We start from the raw sequence: 8152 nt of genomic DNA on the forward strand, positions 1-8152 counted from the left end.
GTTTATGATCATAATTGACGCAGAAAAGCAGCAAATCTCCACATTAGAGAAGCTGGAAGCAGAGAAAGGCTGCAAGGTAGTTTTCTGCTGATTAGCAAAAAATTAATCAACAAATTCTTTCAGCTCTTAACAAAACAGCTAAAGAAAATACTTTCAATATTTACAGTATACACCAGGGCCCTAGTGCTTTGGTAAAGCTGCCAATACTGCCAATAAGAGCAAAGGACACACACACATATACAGGGAAAGCATCACAGAAAGGGAGCAGTAAAGGGAAAGTTAATGCCTTCTATAACTTAGAGTTTTTCCTCTGTGTTTTATTGGCTGCTGAGAACAGACCCATTACTCAGCAGTTTTATATCACAGAGGTGTCTACTGGATAAGTTTAGGGCAAAACCCGCACTCTGACTGCATATGTGTTTGTGTGCGTGTCTGTTAATCTTGGGCGTTATTAAGCATTCAGAGCACTACAGACACCAAACAATGCACATGGACATAGCATCCCATTTAGATGACTGCGAGATCAGAAATGACTTCTCACTGGATAACCTCTTGGGTAATTGACAGGATGCTTGTATAAAAAAAACAGACAGAACCATAAATAAACGAATACATGAGGCTTTTGTCTGGTTTTGGGGGAGCATGTGGTATCAAACATACTCACACTTTGCAGATAGAAGCCATGACAGAAAAATTACAGCAACAATCAGTTAAACCTTGTACAAGAGAAAAGGCTCTTCCTCACCGGTCTCCAACAGCTACTGTTTGACTGACGGGTGTAGGTGAGAGGTAAGCTATGGAGACCAGCAGCAGTCAAGTGGACAATGGGAGTCTCACCCGCACTGATGTACAGATAAAAACATCTTACACTGTCTGATCTTCAAAGACAGAGGCCTGAGGAGCAGTCATGTTGAAATGGTTCAAAAGTGTTTCTGAATTATTGAAGAGCCCTTGGTCTTGTGATGACGTGATAACAAATCAATAAGCTTAATAATCAGGTGATGATTTTGTTTGTGCATTCAAATCACCAACATCTGATATGAGCAGTTTTTCAAAATCTAATACCAAACTGTGCAAAAACAGAAGACCCCATCTTTACAAAGGACAGTTAGTGAGAACTGTTAGCAGTCAATCCATGAGCATCAAAAGAGCTATTTGAAACTATAAAAGAAAAGACAACAGTGATGATATAATAGCTACAGCAGCAGGCACAGCACTGAAGCAGTCCAGGTGACTGGAGCCACACAACCATTTGAGCTAAGGGCATTGTGAGGAATGGATACTGGGAGGCAGACATGAATCATATGTCTGGGAATTACGTCCACAACATTTAATATAGTGGGAGTGTACTTCTGTTCAGAGCCATGTGGTCCCAGCAAGGCCGAGACAGGGAAAACAAATCTGTAATGTGCACACAATTGAATCAGGTGTCTGGTCCTCTTAAGGAAATTAAGTTGTCGTCGGAGCGGGGCCACTTAATGAGAGCCAGGCTTGCGGACAGTGACGAATGGAGGGTGACACCAGCAAGAGTGTGAGGCCGCCAGAATATCTGCATTTGGACTGGTGATGATTTTTCATCCCCCCTCACCCCCACCCCTGCCATGTTTCTTTCTCTCTGTAACACACACGCTCACCTCCCTTCACCCTCCCATTTCCAAGGCTTCACTGGGGACCCATTTGCCCCCTGTGTAACACTAGCCATTTATTTGCACATATATTCACAGGAATGATGACAGTTAATAAAGAGGGGAATCTTCTTTCAATGTGTTTTTACTTCACGGAGCATCTTGATGGTGGTCATTATGCAATTTTGATAGATATCTCTCTGTAGTCACAGTCACTCGCAGCAGAACATGCACAGCACGGCTTCCAGTATGGACAGAAAGATATACAATCCTACAAAATCACAAGGGAACACTATTTTAATACAGATGTACTGTAATGTTTATTTTTATTACATGATTTGATTTGGTCCATTATTATGCATTTGTAAATTAATGCACCAAGAATCTTATCTACTCAGCCTTTATGCATAAAATATTCATGGACAATTATGTCTCAGTTATAACATCATTTTAAATGGATGTTATACAAAAAGTGCAACTGCACAGTAGGTTCAATTGAAATCATACTCCAACCAAAATTTTTATTTTAAAGTACCAAAAGGAGTGGTCAGTCGCCATAGTCAGTTTAAATGTACAACCCATGCATTACAAAAAAAGTAAGTCCCGTAGTGTCCCAGAGCTGGTTTTTTGAGCACTGAAATGTGTGTTCACATACAGCAAGGAAGTAGGCAAGTGGGTTCAAAGTCTAAAAAAATTGCAAAACATAGCATATTCTCAGTTTGGAAGCAGCATTCTAAGCTAAGTGCATCCCACATTTCAGCTCAGTGTACTGCTCCACACTGGTCCATTGTTATTGAACGCATTTATAAGATGGTGCTAATACAGAATAATCAACACACAAAGTTAAAGTTCATGCAATCTGGGTATAACTTGAATAATATATTCATATCTAAACACTACACAGCAGGGGCAGAATCTCACAGAAGATTATCCGTTAATATAAAAGAATCTATTCTTCTTGATGAGACTAAGAAAAATGCATTTATACATGTATCGTTTTAATCAGTGACTTGGAAGTGGAATTTTATGAAGAGCCTTATTTTTAATGATGGAAATGAATTTTAAAAATCGTTTTACATCTGCTGTATGTACAGTAGATAGAATATAACTGCTTTAAAAATTCTATTGCTCCTCTTATGAATGTGTTTACATTTTGCTGTCAACTGATTGTAATTGTTTATCTTCATTATTTGTTAATTATGTGGAAAGAAATTCAACAAAACTAGCAAAATGTCTGCGTTCAATTGAACCTTGCATTTGAGCTCTGATAAATACTTACTAATATAATCTCAGCAGGCATCTGCGCACTTGCTACAAGTGGACTGCTAGCAAATACTGCAAGTTTGGTTATTGGGAAAGACCCGATCACCGCTTGAAAAAGCACTGAACATACGTATAGACAACGGAAAAGCAGATTATGATCAAGGATCTTTTGATCCTTCTACCATGAAAACTGTCAGCACTACAATTCATTGACCAAAGTAGATAGAACAAACCTTTCATAGCTAACTTTCAAACATAAATATAAGTATTTGATGATCAAAACATGTTTGGTACGTTATCACCGTACATACTGGGTTTATTTGTGTAGATACAGTATGCAAAAACCAGATTTGTTGTTGTCCGTGAACTATTTAAATACAGACTGATATGCAACTCCTGAGTGAAAAGCTCAGCAAACTGTCACCTAAATGGATTATTCTCACATCAGAGATATTGCCACTAAACACAGAGACATGGAAATTTCTGCCACGGCAAAATGGCCTTGACGGGAGGAGTCATTCTCATTCCCATGAGTTGCTCCATCAATGTCTTCAGTCCTGCATTAAATGGATGTGAAGGGGAAGTGATCCTCCACTGCTGTGCTCCTAGTGATCAAGTGCTTATTTGTTACTGACCAAAATAAGAAAACTACTGCTTTGGCTCTTTAAATAGATGTTAAATATTAAGATACATTTCACCTTTGTGTTTGATTTCCCATCTTATTTTCAACGGAGCCTACACCTACAATGCTAATTCAGTAACATAGTCTAGGTGTAAAACAAATAGACACTGAGGTTCCCCATGTTGAGTAATTTTTTTCTGTCACACCTGGCCCCACATGCAGTATTACACTGAATGCATAATGGCAGTACCTGGAAACAGCTGTAGAGTGTTGACGGTCAGTGCCTGTCCTTTCAATACAGTAACTGTGAGGCCAGAGAATGGCTGAGTAGCCAAGGCTGCTGCTATGGCCACTGGAGTGAGTGGCCACTCATGTATGCCTTTTAAAGTTACACTCTATCCATCCAGACAAGACTTGGGCTTAGAAATAGTTGTGTGTATGGAGGCAGTACTGCAAAAAAAAAAGTATGATTCGATGAGGCTTCAACACCCTCCTCTCCCACTCTATGTCTCCCAGCTGACTGAGTATGAATAATTGACCCCATAGTCAGGGCCCTTGCTCATTACTGGGGGAAGTGTCGGCCTGGTTTGTGATGCTATGAGGGAAGGTGTGAGTGCCCACCATCCACATACCTGGCTTGGTTTTTTCCCCTCTACCTCTGACCACACTCCAGTCTTTCATCTTTAATGGCCTGGGCCGTGATCGGACATCCAGCCTCTCCAACCTTCCAGCCTTGCCCACTTTATCAAGTAGGTGAACGGGTGGGCAGTAACACATCTACTGCCAGAGAGGAGTTTTTCAAGAATTCTTAAGAATTCACTTGTGAATTTAAGGAGTTTTGGGCAGGATTATCAAAAGGTGCAAGGGTAGATGAGGGAGTGAACACTGACATGCAGGAAACTTCTGTGGGAAAGTTTTCAGGTACACACTCAAACTAGAAGAAAACTATTCATGGTCTTAAGGTGAGTACCCTACTTGCATGGAGACATGACTATTTTGAAATCGAAGTTGGGTAAAGTCATCCAAAAAAAAAAGTTGCACAGGACAAAGTAGTGCAACAGCGTAAAACTGAACCTGGCAAATTCACAGCATGATACATTTTAGTCTTCACATCAGCCAAAACATAAGAAAAACTGTGTGGTTCAGACACTACTCACAAGTCACAGTAATTTGTAGGTCACTGTACGACCCATTTCTCCCAGGTAGTACAGTGAATCTGACACATCTGTAGCCACACAGGAGGGACAGGTAAGGCTAGTGAGTGAAGCCGCTGAATGGTGCCAAGGAAAACAATAGGTGCTGAGACTCCCACCCCCCAAAACATCAATCAGACAAGTCTGTCAGCTCAGCTCCCTGCTGAGAGAACCACGGGAAGCTAAAGAGGGACCACACAAAACACAGAGCCTGCAAATGAGAAGTCACAGTATGGATTAATGTGTGATGAGCAGCCAAATGAGGACAGCAGTGAGGTGCCTTGTGTTTGGGTGGGGTTAAAAGCTGAAAGAGGTACACGGCACACCACTAATGGTAACTGACTAGTAATTACGCATGGTGAACGTATGACTTCTGCAGTTGAATTCCATTGTTTGATATTACTGGTGTTAGGTATTTTTAGTCAGATAGATATTGGATAGATACTTTATGTATTAGAAATGTTTAGTGGAGATAGGATGTCTAGTTAGACTGTTAAATGCTTAGTCATGCTTATGAGTTTCTATAGGGTACATCTGGTCAAGGATAACTAGAGAGAAGAGTTGATGACTGTCAGCAGACAGGGTGTTTAATATTATTATTATGACGTGTATAACTGTAGCCTTAGCCATAATATGTTCTTATGTTTAATGTCATGACATGTCACTAGGGGTCGTGAAAATGGTTTTAGCTACACACCACTTAATCAACAGACACACACACATTGATTTGCTTCATGTTTTGACTACTGCTATGACCAGCTGCAAAGCTGGTAAGAGAGACGTCTCGGTTGACGTTTCTGTGTAGTATGGGGCTAGCTCAACCGAGGGGATATAATGTATAGGCCTGGTGGGTTCAGGGTCCTTCATCTTACATCTGCCTGCGAGCAGTTTGGAGGTGCAAGATACCTGAGCGTGTAATGTTAATTTTACCTGTGATCCTTTGAATAAATCAGCACTGTTTTGAAGTTACTTGGACTGTCTCGTCTCTCAGAGTTAGCAATGGTAACAAGAACCAAAATAGTCCAGCACTGGTAATAGGGATGCAAATTTCAAAAAGTTAATTTAATCGATAGTTGACAACATTAACAATCATTAATAGGCTAATCACTTATAATCAATTAAATACATTTCCCATAACAAAACAGTTGTAACCATTGATGCGATCTATGTTTACTGTGAAATCTGAGTAAATTGGGAATTTAAAAAAAAACAGATGAAATAAATATTTTGTGTTGATTTTGTTGGAAGTGTTTATGACTAAAGTAATGCCTGTCCTAAACGTTATCAGTGCAGATTCAGCAGTGCTCTCTGGTGTCTGACACTCAGTGTCATGCTGCAGTGTTATTCAACACAACTGCAACTGCCCAGAAAGCCATGCTGCCACTTGTTGTTTTATAGATTGTTTGGCTTGTATGGGTGGTCGGCAAACACGTAACTCCATTAAACAGTAAGAGGCTAGTGGTGTAACCAGGCACTACAGCAAACTACAGCACATTTTCTTACAGTTAACACAGCCTGTCCTCTTGACCTCATAAGAAAAACACTGCACTGGTTGGTTGCCTGAACACTAAAAGCAACCTATGTTTATGCTGTCCTGTCAAGGAAACTCTTGCTTTTGTGAAAGTATTTTCTGTCGTCTCTAGGTAGGAAAGGTAGCATGACAGTGTACAATTGATGTTCAGCATCCTCATGCTAATACTCACTGTAAATAAAATAAGGACCTAATGTATTGAAATAATAACAATGATCCTAGTTTTACCAGTGGTTAAAAGCTCTACATGGTAGACTTTTAACCACAGAGGTGGCAGATCAAAAAAGACTCATATGAGCTATTTTGAGAACGACCATTTTAACAGACGTGACCTATTTTGTAATTGTTGTGTTGCTTACTTTCCAAGCATCACACCGACATTCTGAGCACGCTCTGAATAGAAAGTATGAGTGACACAAGTTTCAGTCCACAGAAACAAAGAAAAAGAAAGAGTTATCTTACCCACAGTGTGGATGAAGGAGATTATCAGAGCTGTTCCTGGTTGTTTCATTGGTCACAAGCCTGCCAAGGATTCTGGAGGAGCTGTCATTGTGTTCTCTGGGAGGGGGAGAGGATGGAGAGAGACTGTTTGAACTGCGAGTAAACGCTGTGAAAATGGTGGAGCTGGCATATTTACACCCGGGGTCTGCACAGGGGGATTACATGCAACGTTTTTATGTCACCCAATTGACAGCATCATCTCATAAAGGTTTTGAAGGCTCCCCCTCATTAGCTGGGCTGGGGCTGCATTTAACACAGCTTTGAGTTTATAAAGACAATGGCTGCCAAACCTCAAGGCCGTTAACAAACAACAAAGGAGAGGGTAACAATCAAAGTGCTCCCGTTTCATTTTTGTCAAACTTGAGTGAAAAGTTGCCAGCTTGTGAAAATAAGTGACGTTCACATGACAACTGGAGGATCCCACATGGATCTAAATGGATATAAGTGAAAAGTGAAGTCAACATAAATGTGCCTCAGTGGGCTCGTTAAAGTATGTAGAGTAAATGCATGTCACTGATTGAAATTAACAACACAAATTTAACTGATTATTTATTCTTCATATAAAAAAAAGTTTTCTTTTATATAATTTTTTGTTGGTGGTCAAAAAACACAGATCACTGTCAGAGCATGGTGAAATCAGAAATGACAGACAAGCGACAACAAAAAGGAGCACTGACAAATTTTCCATTAAACTCAAAAAGCACAAAATCTTGTGTGTTTCCAGAGACAATGGAACGAATGACTACACGTCGTCTCTACACTGGTTTGGCAAGATCCTGTTTGATTTTATGCTGAGATATTATAAAGTATTTTAAGGGCATCAGGAAACACTGTGTTACATGCATAGGAGAAAGAAATTATGATTAATAAGCATTAATGATTATTTTCATTATTGATTAATTGTTTAAAGTTGACAATTATGATATTAATCAGAAATAAAAATAACATTAGCTGTAGCCCAATTTGCAATGAACAGTAAAACGCAACAAATCCTTGCCGTGGAGAAACTTAAACCAAAGAATGTTTGGAGTTTACACTTAATACTAAAATAACTTGAATGATGAGTTGATGATCACAATAACTGACAATTTTCTTTTGAACAATTAATTGACTGTCTAATCGTTTCAGCTCATTCATCAAAGTGGTCTTTAACCTGAATCAGTCTCATCTTCAAATGATCAGCATGTGTGTGTTACAAAATATGTAGTTCATTTCTAAAATAGCTTCACCACTTCAGATCCTGTGGGAAGCTGGAAAAACAAGGATTCCAGATATTTTGTTTGATGATCTGGAAAAGAATCAGGTAACACATCTAAGGGGCCTCTCCATTTACTCTGTCTTTACCTTGTCCTCAAACAACCTGCTTGTGTTGCAACCTCTTTTGCTCTGACATTTAGTCACAGCAAAGTATTTACCC

This window comes from Monopterus albus, unplaced genomic scaffold, assembly GCF_001952655.1.
Source record: "Monopterus albus unplaced genomic scaffold, M_albus_1.0 scaffold15.1, whole genome shotgun sequence".
In the NCBI taxonomy this organism is placed as follows: domain Eukaryota; kingdom Metazoa; phylum Chordata; class Actinopteri; order Synbranchiformes; family Synbranchidae; genus Monopterus; species Monopterus albus.